Source organism: Nicotiana tabacum, chromosome 17, assembly GCF_000715075.1.
Source record: "Nicotiana tabacum cultivar K326 chromosome 17, ASM71507v2, whole genome shotgun sequence".
NCBI lineage: Eukaryota > Viridiplantae > Streptophyta > Magnoliopsida > Solanales > Solanaceae > Nicotiana > Nicotiana tabacum.
In genome coordinates, this window is record NC_134096.1 from 123074869 (window position 1) to 123090176 (window position 15308).

Here is a 15308-nt window from a genome sequence, read left to right on the forward strand (position 1 = left end):
ACTTTTAAAAAAATACTTTTTAAAATAAACAGATTTTAGAAGCTTGGCCAAACATGCTATTAATGACTTTTAAGGCAATATCTAAACAAGGTAATGGATAATAATTATCTTTAGAGCGTTTTCCTTTTTAATTAATGGACCTTAGATTCCATGTGAGATTGATTAAGAAGAATTAAACAAAATAGCCGCTAAGTGAACGTCACTAGATCCACACATATTTATTACCACTTCAAAAACGGCCTTTTATATTATTTCTTACATTTTTAATTTTCAAAAAGTAACGTCTCTTCTTCTTTCTTTTCTTCACACTGTTAATTGAAAAGACTCGACTAAGCTGTAGTATACAGAAGGCCAATCTTTTGGCAATTGGACTACCCCACGGGACGAAGCTCTTATTTTGCTAATAAGAAAAAAATTATGTGTTCTGTACGTAAGAAAAAAAAAATCCCTTTTAACGACAAAAGGAGTAAGATGAGAAGATGTTTTAACCTATTAGTACTAGTTTTTGTGCAACCTCCATATCAATTAATGTGCAATGAATAAAAGTCTCGACAAAGTAAAAAACATTTTCTCCAAAAGAAAGGAGACATGCTATGGCCATGCTAGATTACGTTCTTACTTTAACCTAAGCACTTTCTAGTAAAAGTAGTCGCACAAACATTTTTTAAACCATTGGTAAAAATGTTAAAAACATTTTCCTCTTCCTTTTCATCATTTAACCATTTGTTTTTTTCCCCCACATTTTAACTGCCAGACAAAAACCAGCTTTTCATATACTTGGAAAGAAAAAGAACAAGAAGAAGATATACAAGAATAAAAACAAATTAAAGAAAGAAACTAACGTCCTCAAAGATGAAACGATATTCTTGTATATCTCATCAATTCAAAAAGCAACTTTTGAAACAGTTAGCAGAAAACACTGCAATGTTCAAAATTAGGAGAAAATCACTGTTCAAGAAATTCTATATACCACCAGATCAAGAATTATATTCCTCGCAAAATCTACAATCACAACAAAAGGTTATCATTAATGTTAGAACTACAACCCTTAACCACCCCCTCTCTCCACCTCAATCCCGGCCCCAAAGAAAAAACTTACAGTAAAAAAGAAAATCAGGTAAAGGTAATTAACTAGAAAGGAAAAAAAACAGCCCCAAAAAAGAAACACAAAATCACCTTTGTGTATCAAACCGGATGAATTCCAATCTGTCAATTCTCTGTTTCAAGCTTTTTCTTCATCAACAAATGTTACAAATCTGCGGGAAAACAGAAGTCGTCTGTATAAAGTGATACGTGAATTGCTCAATAGTACTGTTTCACCACTACCTTAGCTGGCGAAAATAGCTTAAATGGTAGAGCATATATGGCCTCACGAAATAGGAAATACTTTGCGGTGACCTCTCCTACTTGGACCAGAGGGTGGAACTCTTCTTTTAGCCAGAAGATGATGATAACTCCCACTTGTTGCAATTGTCATCAGCATTGCATTTCTTGTTGTTTCTATTGGCAATATTACTCTATGATTTCTTGATGTAGAAGTTGCAGTTGTAGCCATTAACATGACAATCATCACAACAATGGGGGAAACACAAGGTTTATGAACTAAGTTGGCCATGCAATCCATAAACTAGAATGTGTTACAAGTACTAGCTAGTTTGAGAGAAAATGTTTGTAACACTGATGAGTTTGTGTGTTTGTTTACTTGTTTTTCTCTGTGTGTGTGGGAGGGAAAGCATTTATATGTAGCATGAATACATGTATTTATGTTTAGTTTGCCAAATAATAATAACATTTTAAAAAGATTTATTTAATTTTAGATAGTATAATATTTTCACCAATCCATGCCCCACATATCGAATTCAATGAAATCTATTTCCAATCAAATGAAAAAGCAATTTATTTTGATGTACAATACATTTGCTCTTCGTTTTTTCAAGAATAAAGCTGTAGGCAGGGCTGTGCACAATTCCGATATATCCGAGAATCCGAACCGATTTAGACTATTTGGGTGGTCGGATATCGAATTTCGGTTATATGGTTTGGATATGGGTTTAAGATTTAAAAATTTTGGATATGCTATTCGAATATAGTTTGGCATGATTTTAAACCAAACTTATCCGAAATTCGAATTATAAGTATACATATAAAGTTGGTCTTTCATTATTGGCGTTCTCATATGGTTCTTTTCTTCAGATTATATCGAATGTCTCTCTCACGCTCTAAGCGTCTAACCTCTACCTCTTTAATGTTCAACTTTTGAAGCTTGAATTATTTTTTCCATCTCTCGTCAAAAGTCTAAACCTCTCCTTTATTGTTGCGGAATGAAAGGGGGACACATTAGGAATTAGGCTAGCCATGGAACTCTTTACTGTTTTTAGTACTTTATTCATAAATTCCTGAATTAATCTTGATTTTAGACTAATTTTTTACCTTCTTGAGCATACCCTTGAAATGGTGGAAGGCCTATTTATTTTGTTGATTTGGTGGTGTGCTAGACATTAGCCATTGGTTTCTGCTGTTATTTGTTGATGCTACATTTTATTATCTTCAATTTATTATGTGCTGCAGCTATCAATTAATATTATGTTATTGATATGGAGTTTTAACCTTTTGAGTCCATGTTGATATTGTCCTTGCACCAGCAGTTATATAGTTTAAATTCTTGCCATTAAAAATGTTAGGATTGCATCTTAAAATTATTTAGATTATCATCATATGATCTAAATGAAAATCGAAATAATTACACGAACCATAAGTACAAAAAAAAACCTGATTTTATCCGAGTTTAATTTGGTTTGAATTCGGAGTGCATTTTACAAAATTCAAAATCCAAAATTATAATGTTATAGGTGACAAATCGATCCGATCCGACTAATGAACAGGCCTAACTCTATGTATTGGCCTGGTGTTGAAATGGATATTCTTTCATGAAGAAAAAAAAAAGATGTAAATAAAAATACTTAGGTTACCATGTTGCTCTCAAATTGATTTTAGTTTATAGTATCTTAGCTAGTTCGTATTATTTTCATATTGTACGACATTGGTTTCTTTTGATTATTATTAGTAAAATTAGCCATTAGGCTCATCGCCTAGTGGTATCTTAGTTTTTTTCTTTTTCTTTTTTTAACAAGTTGTAAAACCTCAAGTACAACGATATAAACAGCAACAAAATTATTGTAAAGATTTTGTGGATAGTTTTATAATGCCCTGCTCATACTAATTTGATAGTAATTTCTATTACTTATTACTTATGAAATAGCAAGAAGTTCATGATGCGTAGCCGTTTTCATAGAAAAAGTTATTTGATGATTATAGCCCATTTTTACAAAGTATATAACATGGTCTTTTTCAATGCCTTTGCACTAAATTATTTTATCAAAAATATAAGATCAAACTCGAATAGCGCTCATCTGTACTTTCCCCCTCCCCTCTGTTTTTTCTGTTAAATCCTTTTTATGTTTTAACCATTTGTCCTTTTTAAGTTTTAACCATTTGCTATAACTCTTTTCTTTTTATCCCCATTTGTGATATGGCCAAAGAAATGATTTTTCTTAACATATTTTTGCTATAATTATATCCTGAGATTAAGAATATTAAATCTTTTGACCTTCTCAACGATTTGTTTTAAGTCCTTGGTAGGGACAGAAGAAGAAAACTAGTTGATCACATGCTTTGTATTTATCCTACCATACAAAACCCCGAATCCCAATTTAGTAATACAAAATTTTGAAAACTCCCAGCAAATTAAAGTAATTGGGGGTAGGTTAGTAGTCAAAAGACTTTGACTAATGTCTTTTCATTAATACAGAATCTCATAATTAGAAAAATTTGCACATGATCCTTTTCATATAAATTTTCTTTGATAAAGTCAAATTCATCTCTTCCCCACTAGCAAGGGCTCACATATCTAATTACAAAGAGCAGCCCAGAGGCTATTGCTGAGTGACTTCCAAAGGAAAGGAAATAATTTGCAAATTATAATTTGAGAATAAAGAGGATAATTAAACTTTATTTTAGAAGTGCTATTATTTATTGTGTTTATCTTCTAAACTATAGACACTGAATGTGGCTCGTCTTTTGTGTCAACTGAATATTATCATTGTATTTAGTCCGCCTCCAAATTCCAATGGATGAAACATGTGTCGGTTTATATGGTTCATGAAAATAATTACATATTTTCCTTCTACGTTATTTTTCTCCTTTACTTTTGCTTCAAGAAAAAATAACAGGACTTTTCTTCTTCTTTTTTTCCTGTTTGACAACACCAATAGTGCTACGTGCGACATTAATAATGCATGGATTGATAAACATATATATTATGTAAAAAATTATTTCTTGTTAAGATGTTTAGTTTATGGATTGATAAATATGTGTTTACTTTTTAAAGAAAATATAAGATTGTTTATTATAGGAAGGCTACTTTTGCCATTTTGTTTGTTTTCATGTAATAGTAATACCCGTAATCCTATTACACCTAATGTCCCCATAAACTAAGTTATACATTTTTCACATAACTTATGTGAGTATTACTTATTAAGAAAAAGAAAATGAACCAGAAATTATATTAACACTTTTATGTTTTATGTCATCTTCATATAAATAACTGGTCGAATTCATTATTTACTTTTTTCAAGTAGGTATATATAAATTATATGCTGATTTTACACGATTATACATATATGGTACATGAAATACACATATATTATTATTCACCAACTAATTTTAGTTTAAGCGATTGGGTAGGCGGCTATTTGAGTTAATTCTTCTTCTTGAATAGCCGGCTGAATTTACTATATATATATATATATATATATATATATATAGACTATGCAATATTTATACATATATTATATATGGAGTAACTATTTTAGTTTAAGTGGTTGGTTGACCGCTATTTAGGTTTTTTGCTTGGCATAATTAAACTTCAACATCTCTTCCCTTTCCTATGGGTGTACATATGTCATATTGGTTCGGATTTTTCAATTATCAAACCAAACTAATGGTGTCGGATTTTTAAATTTATAAATCACACCAAACCAACAAAGCCGGGTTTTTCAATTTCGGATTTTTCGGATTTTTTCGGGTTTTTGGATTTTTTTTCGGGTAAAGTCTTCATAGCATAAAATATGTAACTTGTACTCCAAATATTTCTTAAGTCCTACTAAAATACAACTATATAATATATTTTTCAAGAAACTAACACAATAATATGAGATAAGTCATAGCATTATACTAAAATATTCAATAACAAAGATAAAATAATAAAATTACATAAAACAAATACTGCTAATTAATAAGCCATAATAAAAATTAACATAATCTAAAAATACTATATAGGTCACGCTAAGATATAGCTAATAAGTACTAATATTAATTATATAACTAAGCACTAAAGAAAAAGATAAACTAAGTTATGCATTTTCATTATAAATCAATGTAAAACTAAAATAATTAACCAACACTATCGTCATTCCTAATATTGAATTGAATTTCTTTTGTTAGCATTATTATTGATTCGAACTTTGTTTGAGTTACTACATTTATGGGCTATAAAATTTATTTACCATTCAAGAATGTTAAGTCTAAACTTGAAATAATACGTTAAATGATAAAACTGTAATAAAGTTTAAGAAATATTTATAAATTACATTACAATAAATATTTATATGTACGAAATATTTTTAAAATTTATATAAATGTACTATCGGGTTGGTTTGGTTTCGGTTTGACTTTTTCTAGTTAAAATCAAACCAAACCAATTATGGTCGGGTTTTATTTTCCAATACCAAACCAAATCAAACCAAACCAGATCGGATTTTTTTTTTCGGTTTGACTCGAATTATCAGTTTGGTGCGGTTTTTCGGTTTTCTTTGTACACCCCCTACCCTTTCCAATGGTAGTAAATAGTAAGATCTGATCCAGTTCAGCATGACCCATGGGCCTCGAAATCAAGATCCGTGGGCCTATTGGCTCACTTGTCCCATGTAAATCTACACCATAAAGACAAATTTGGGTTGAGCCCTTAACTAGCCATAATTTTTAGGCGGTTGATTCAAATTCCAAACTTGGGACGTCGATACCCAACCCAACTCCATTTCGTTTGAAACTACAGGAGTTGTACACTGAAAATGTAACATCACACTTTCGATACTTACACCAAATAGATGAATGTAACACACGTGTCATGCCCTTAAACTTTTGACATGTAACCATAAGTCCATAATTAAGTATTATGTATTCTCACTTTAATTTGTAACTATTATATATGTTTTTATTGCTTAGATTGTTTTTCATGTTATTTATGAATTCTTGCTCTGATTCGATGAGAGAACATCATAGTAGCACTGGAAGTTCTTCAAATGCTAAATTACAAAAACACATAATTACTCAATAAAGCATTTAAAATTTCTGAAGATCACATTACCAGTATGTCAAATAACGGAAAATTAGTTCCCCTTTACTTATCTACAGTAGTGATTGGAAAGTGAATGGAGACTTGCGTTTGATAATTTTGTTGCATTCCCTTAATTCTTATTCTTCAAATAATACTATAGTAGTAGTAAGTATACCAGTTAAACTGCCTGTTGAAAAGAAGTACAGTAACAAACTCAAAAGGATTCTTCACCATTGACAAATTTCAAGGAAAACATGACTGGCTTGGAACAGTCTGTAGCCAGCTAGCCTATAGCAAAGACAATTCCAACAAAGAGGACACAGAATCCAGCTACATTGGGTATGCAAATTTAAAAAAATATGTGTTGATAACTTAATGTCTCTGGGCAAGTCTAACAACCACATTATCAGTAAATATATTCATAAAATCTCATATAAGTTTGGTATTTTATCTGGTTAAAGAAAAAACTTTTTAAAAAAGGAGGGGGCGAGGTTTCCTACTTAGAATATTATTCTAAGGAGTTGTCGATGAGAGACATGCGAACATTAAAACCTATTCATGCAATTATCCTTCTCATTAATTATCGTTTCTTTTCTACAAAAATATGTTGTGTAGAAGGCCGTTGCTATCTTATTTATGTCTATGTTTCAACACAAAAAATCTAGGAACCATACTTCAGAATTCAAGCATTTTAAAATATCTATGAAAAAGACTTAATTGGTGGGTTTTTCATTATTCAAATCGTTGCAACTTAATTTTCAAAAGCATCCAATTCACAAGTATCAAGGAGTAAATTATAATTTGACTAAAGATAACTGGCTAGAAACCGTCTGGAGCCAGCCAACATTAAGGCCGTACAATTAAAACAAAAAGACGCAGAAAACAGTAACTCCAGCTGCAAAGGATATGCCACTTGGAAAAATAAGTAATGCATCTGCTTCTATAGCTACTTAATTTTCTAGTTCAAATATACTACGTTAATAACCTAATGTACTATTAAAGGATATGTCTGTTAGACACAGTAAATGTATTAAACAAAATTTAAGTCAGTTTGGTCTTTTTAAGTACGTACTTCTACATATATCAGGTTAATGAAAAAAAGTAAAAAGTTAAAACAATAAGTTCTCACTAGAATATTATTCTGAAGGAATTGTCGATTGGACGAACGTGGACAGCTCAAGCTAATAAATAAATAGTTAATCCGTAAGTTGGGTTATATATATTCTTTCTATTAAAAAAACATTTATGTGTAATCTGTGCTAGCATCAAGGAGGAAAAAGTAGTGATATATTGTGTTTCAAAACAATGAGAGTTTAACTTAATTGTTCTTATAGATAACACAGTTCACCATTTGCAAGTTAATCAAACAAAGAAAAACAGTGGAGGTGGAGAGAGAGAGTATTTTGTTGTAAGCTTAAAATCTGAATGCTGCGAGCCGGACAGAATACAATCTAGTGATCTACATTGAAGTATTTGTTTTTTCGTTTAGAATGCATAAATCTTATATTACGTTTGATTTGAAAGATACCAAAATTTTGAGATGTGGATGACTTTTTCAAAAATATTTAGAAAAAAAGAGCAACAAAATAATTAATAACTCTTTTCGAATTGAATACTGATGTTTTATACGTCAATACCACACAAGAGGGGTGATTTATGTGGTGTCCAATTTTTTGCGTGCACAAAATATAGAAGGACTTGGTTCTTCTATGTGTTCCAACTACTACTGTTGTGGAATAATAAGTACAGAAAATAAAGAACACAGAGATTTTTACGTGGAAAATATCTGACTCAAAGGGTGAAAAAACCACGACCTACTTTCTAGTAGTATTTTTCCAAAACTCTTTACTAAATCAGTGAGCCAAAACAGCATTTACAAAAACTCTTTTGTAAACCTAGGATTACCTCTAACACCTTGTAGCAAACTATAGCAAACTAGCCTCTAGCTATTTGCGACAAATTTCAAGTTAACTCTAACTTGAAAACACAAAGTACCTATTACAGACGCTTCTAGATAAAGCTAAAAAGGTACAAGTTAAAACCACCTACTATAAATAACTAGACTAAAAGACAACAGTTTGAACTGATTCTTCTAGCTGGTTCAAGTAGCGTCAGATTCGCACACTCAAATATTACTCGAACTGCTTGCAAAATTGCCTCGCTATTTTGCTCTCAATTCTTGCTTAACTTCTGCTTTTGTGCGTCCCTGTACAATAAGAATATTCTGTAATATATAGGAGTTAGTAGATAAAGAATTAACTAGAATCCTAATGCTACTCTTCCTTGGTGGAAGAGTTATAGTTAAACTCAACTCCTAAAACCTTCCTTATCTTAGATACTGTTCTTACTGAATAAAGAGTCTTTCTCTTTATCGTTTTTGCAATCTTTTCGATCAGGAGATATCTCATTCTACCAGAATACGCTTATCTTCTGCATGTGCACCTCACGTGCCTTGACTCTGCTGGTGTCTATGTCTGCCAGTGATGGACCTGGTTCATATCTGAGTTTCTTTGTCAATCTTCAAAACTATTCTCTTTCTTGGGCCAATAAATTCCTCCTTTTTGATGATGACAAACTTTTTGCGTCCATAAGCTTAGGCTTGTTTCAACTTAATCCAACATTGACATATATTAGAGTATTAAGCACTTATCATAAAGAACCAGGGTCATTTAGGTTATAAATATCACTTGTTCAGAGCACATCTTCCCCCTTTTGGCATCATCGAAAAGTTACAAAAAGATGTGTGAGTCAAAGATTTTAAAAATTACTCAAGGCCACTGGGGCAACTATAAATGCATTCATGGATCAATCATCAGTAATCAACTAAGAATTCAAACTATCAAAGAAATAGAGACAATGTATAAGAACAAGAGCAGCAAATTTCATTGATAGAAAGTACGGTTCTTCCACAATCCACAAAATAAAACAAAAATATTTAAAGCATGAGCAACAAAAAGAAAAAGTCCCGAATCTGGGCCACTGAATTTCTAGGCAGGCTAGGCAACTAAGGCTTGGAAGAACTAGGGGATTGGGTTTTGGCTTGGAGAAGATTCAACATATCGTGAAGAATTCCCTTATTTTCTCCCTTTCTTTTGTAAGCTCAACTCTGAGAACATCCTTCTCAGATTCAACCTCAGCCAAACGAGTCTTCTGCCTTGCTATCTCAACATCCTTTTTCCCACTCTCCTGCACTAGGGCTCTGACCTTGGTGTTTACAGTCCTTTTCGATAAACCAGGTTCATTGGGGACGGCATGGATCTCATAATCACAAGCAAGAAGAGTATTGATCCCAAAATGGTCTTTGCTTGTGGCCATCTCCGCCTTCTTCAATGGCACCTTATAATGAGCAAGAACAGAAGTGAGGATGAAACCATAAGGAATGGCATGGGCTTTGGAGCCATTGACAACTCTGTCCAAAAGCTGAATGATGAACCCAGGCTAGTTTATCTGCCTCCCACTGTCCATACACTCTATCAAGACCAAGTCCATGTAATTTGCAATATGCCTCATTTCCTGCCTTGGCAACATGCACTTGTTGATGAATTCAAAGATCACCTTGTGGGGTGGCTTCATTTCACACTTATAGACTGCCTTGGGCTCACTCTCTTCTTTATTATCACAAAATTTCCTTGTGATAGCCAGGGCAGTTGGAAGAGAATCCGGACTGGGCTATTTCTGCCTAGTATAGTCATCATAGCCTTTAGAGGGTATGCCAAGGATTTCACCCAGTTCTTTAGCATCAAAAGAGATTTAGACCCCTTTCACTAGGCTAGTGACTCTGTCTTCCTTGACCTCAGCATTGGCCATGAATTCCACAATCTCATTCCTAGCCAGTCTCCCATCCAACTGAAGGACCATGTCCTTCCACCCATGTATCTCAAGCTTCTCCAGCAGCAAAATCATTCCTTCTTCTTCCAAGTCCTTCAACAATCTCCCCTTCATAATTGTTCTTTTACCAAACTTTGTCAACTTGTTCTTCTCACCATCAGACACATCCTCCTCTTCACCACTCCAATCATTTTCTTTAGTAATTTTCACTTGCTTGGCTTTCACTGCAGACCTGGTTCGCTTAGCCAAGATAGAGGGTTCATCAGACTTAGAAACAGATGAAGACTTCTTTGAGGAAGTCTTGTCTTTCTTTGGCTTAGGGGTCTGAACCTCTACCTCTGCCACTTTTTTACTTTGATGGACCAGATCCATCTCATCCAACTCAATAGCCTCAACAGGCTTAACCACTTTTTCTTTCTCTTTATCCACTTTTTTCTTCTTACTCTCCTCTAAAGCTCTCTGCAACTCCTCCTCACTCTGCTTTAGCTTGCTCCTTGTAGTTCTTCCTCTTGGTAAAGGAATATCAGAGGTCTCATAAGGAGTAGCTTTCCGTTTCTTGTTGGCTCTTGCTGTCCCAGAGGTTGTAGCTTTAGGAGTTCTTTTCTTCTTGGGTTGGTAACTGTCACTTAACTTTTTCAAGAGATCAGCCAGGGTTTCCTCAGCAGATGAACCAGGTTCGTCTGCTTGCTTTCCAAGATTTACTAGCCCTTTAGCGGCTTCTCCTGATCCACTTTCCCCTGTGTGCCTGCCACCTTCTTCCTCATTCTCTGGCTCAGCTCCACAAATAGTCATTCTAACAGATTCAGAGGTGGGTGAAGAATCAACCACTTCTTTCCCTTTTCCCTTCTCTTCACTCCGTACTTCCTCTCTCTCTTTTTTTTTTCAATTTTGTTTTTACCACCTCTCCTTCTTGTCTCAGGCATTTCCACATCTATCACAAACCCAACTAGGATGAACCTAGTTTCTAAAATTTTAGCGATCTCAGAAATAATCTCAGATGAAGGATTTGGGACAGAAGTTACCTATTCAGAATCAGAAGACCCAGTTTCTTCCCCCTCAGTTGCTAATTTAAAGGAATCACTCGAATTTTGTGAGTTTTGGGCTTGGCTTGCTTGAAGCTGGGCATTTAATTTTCGAGATAAAGCACCTCTGGCCACTGTTTTTCTAGCAAGCATTTTGACTCTTCTTTTTCTAGGTTGGGGGATAGAACTAGGTTGAGGGGTTGTAGAGGAAGAGGAAGGAGTTGGGGGTGGAGGAGTACCATAGTTATTCTAGGGTTAGACATTTTGGTTATGGTTTTGTGATGAAGGAAAAAGCTTGGACTGAATTCGAAGGCAAGGAGAGAAGGAAGGGCTTTGACGGTTTTTCAGAAATAATGAAGAGTTTGCAGAGTTGATGAGGGATTTAAAGGAGAAGTGTAATTAACACACAACGTCAGCTTTTTGTGGTCAATTAGAAGTCTAATCACTCTGCAGTTTTTCAGTTTGGAATGACGGTTACAGCTCCCCTAGAATCTAGGTATTTTAATTCAGTGAGGATTCTTTAGTTGAAACGGAACTGGTTCAAATTTTTATTGTATAGGCTTTGGAAGATTTTGGACTTGGGTAGAGTTCTTCTCATGATTTAAATATTAGTATTTCAAAATGTGCATAGTGTAGAACACATACCTCATTTTTTCAGATGAACCAGCACTGATGAACCAGGTTCTTCACTAAGAAACCTCTCAACCATGTCTCAATTTGCAAAAATAGAGAAAACTTCATTAGAAACCAATGATTCATATTAAAACATGGCATATGAGTATACTATTTTCAGTATGATACTGAGCAACAATTAATATGGTTATTTACACAAGTTCCAGATTTTCTAACCAAAAAAATTTCATTTTGTTTTCATGTATAATCTGAACTGGTTCACTTAGGTGATCTTAATCATCCCTAATTCTAACATATTCCTTTCAAAGTGCTCTCTATTTAGTGTTTTTGTAAAGATGTCAGCAATCTGTTTATCAGTAGCATAAAACTCTATAGTGATTAATCCATTCTCATAATTATCCCTTAAAAAGTGATGTCTAACATCTATGTGCTTTGTTCGTTTATGATGAACGGGGTTCTTTGTCATTCTAATAGCACTAGTGTTATCACAAAAGATAGGGATACATCCAACATCGATTCCAAAAACCCTCAATTGTTGTTTAATCCACAATAGTTGAGCACAACATGAGACAGCAACAACATACTCAGCTTCAGCAGTAGATAAGGCCACTGAATTTTACTTTTTGGTGGCCTAAGACACACGACATGAGCCAAGAAAGTGTGCCATATCTGAGGTGCTCTTTCTATCAACAAGAAAACCTGCAAAATCAGTATCAGCATATCCCACAAGATTAAAATTACTACCTTTTGGATACTAGAGACAAAGATCAGTAGTGCCTTTTAGATATTTCAAAATTCTTTTGACAACAGTCAAGTGAGACTCCTTCGGATTTGCCTGAAATCTTGCACAAAGGCCTACACTGAAAACAATGTCAGGTCTAGTAGCAGTGAGATACAACAATGAGCCAATCATTCCCCTATACAACTTCTGATCAACAGATGAACCAGGTTCATCTATATCCAACTTTGTAGTTGTTGCAATAGGAGTGTCGATTTCTTTGGAATCTTCCATTTTAAACCTTTTAAGCAACTCTTTTACATACTTCTGCTGATGGATCATAGTTCCATTTGAATTTTATTTAATTTGTAAGACTAAAAATAAATTAAGCTCACTCATCATACTCATTTCAAATTCACTCCCCATTAGTTTAGCAAAATCTTTACTTAACTAATCAGTAGTTGCTCCAAAGATTATATCATCAACATATATCTGAACTACCAATAGATCTTTACCTTTTTCTTTTAAGAACAGAGTATTGTCAATTTTACCTCTCTTGTAGTCATGCTCAAGCAAAAACTTTGATAATCTTTCATACCATGCTCTTGGTGCCTGCTTGAGCCTATAAAGTACTTTGTCAAGTTTGTACACATGATCAGGACTTTCCTTGCTTTCAAACCCCAGAGGTTGCTTGACAAACACTTCTTCCTTTAGATAGTCATTAAGGAAGGCACTCTTGACATCCATCTGGTGAAGGGTGAATTCCATGTAAGCAGCAAAGGCTATGAGGAGTCTTATTGCTTCCAACCTTGCGACTGGAGCAAAGGTTTCATCATATTCTATGCCCTCCTCTTGGCTATATTCTTGAACCACCAATCTTGCCTTGTTCCTTGTAACTGTTCCATCTTCATCAAGTTTGTTTCTGAAGACCCATTTTATGCTAATTACTGATCTGTCCTTGGGTCTTGGTACCAGATGCCAAACTTGACTCCTTTCAAATTGGTTGAGTTCATCTTGCATTGCATTTACCCAGGCTGCATCCTACAAAGCCTCAGCAATATTTTTAGGTTCAATAAGAGATAAGAAGGCATCAAAAGCATAGAGATTCTTTAATAAATATCTAGTTTTGATTCCAGAGGTTGGATCAGTAATTATGTTCTCAATGGGATGAGAACTTTGATACTTGTAAGGTTTCACAACCAACTGGTTTCCCCTTGATGTTCCCTCAATATTTTGTTGTTATGGAATAGGTTCAGGTACACATTCCACTGAAGTTTGAGAATTATTTTGTTCTATTCCCCTTGTCATGTTGCCGGGGATAGATGAACATGTTCCATCACCTGTTCCTTCCTCCAGAGTTGCTTCAGTCTGGCTGTGGTTTCATTTAAGTGTTTAACTAGCCCAATTGCTTCATCATCCTGTTCGTGTCTCTCAGAAAGAATGTTAGTTTCATCAAAAACCACATGTATACTTTCTTCAACACACATAGTTCTTTTGTTATACACTTTATAAGCTTTACTATGTGAAGAATATCCCAAGAATACTCCCTCATCACTTCTGGGATCAAAATTATCTAGGGAGTCCTTACCATTGTTGTGCACAAAGCACTTGCATCCAAATGCCCTAAGATGGGATATGTTTGGTTTTCTCCCTTTAAGTAACTCATAGTGAGTCTTCTCTACTAGAGGTCTTGTCATGCACCTATTTATGATATAGCATGCAGTATTTACAGCTTCTGCCCAGAAGCTATGGGGAAGCTTACTAGAACGAAGCATAGTCCTAGCCATATCTTCAAGAGTCCTATTCTTTCTTTCAACTACTCCATTTTGTTGTGGAGTTCTAGGGGCAAAAAAATTATGATCTATGCCATGCGCATCACAAAATTTAGCAAATTTAGCATTTTCAAATTCAGTACCATGATCAGACCTAATTGATGCAAGTTGATTTCCTAATTATTTCTGAGTTTTTCTAACAAAGGAAGTGAACATGCCAAATGCTTCATCTTTAGATGTTAAAAACAGTGTCCAGGAAAACGTAGAATAACCATCAACAAGCACCATCATATATCTCTTACCACCTCTACTTAATATTCTCATTGGACCACAGAGATCCATATGAACCAGTTCCATCGTTCTGGTGGTACTTACCACTTTCTTGCATTTAAAAGAGGATCTTACCTGCTTCCCCCTTGCACAAGCCTCACAAACTTTGTCTTCCTTGAACTTAATGTTAGTCAGTCCTATCACCAAGTCCTTGGAGACTAATTTATTGAGCTAACTTAGACTTGCATGTCCAAGCCTCTTATGCCAAAAGGAGGGGATCACTATCCAGCACACTTAAGCAAGTTAGTTCATTCTCTAAGAGTGTGGGGTGTGTGTGTGTGTGTGTGTGTGTGTGTGTGTGTGTGTGTGTGTGTGTGTGTGTATATATATATATATATATATATATAGAGTGTGGACAAATCTATAATATATATATTATTCACTCTTTTACCCTGCAAAACAATCTTGTCAGTGATAAGATTTATCACAAAATATTTAGTAGAGGTGAATGCTACCAAGTTACCTCTATCACACAATTGTGACACACTGATTAGGCTATACTTCAAGCCGTCTATCAAGTAGACATTCTCAATGGAATGAGAGTCATCCTTACCTACCTTACCAACCCCAATGATTTCACCTTTCTTTCTATTTCCAAAGGAGACATTTCC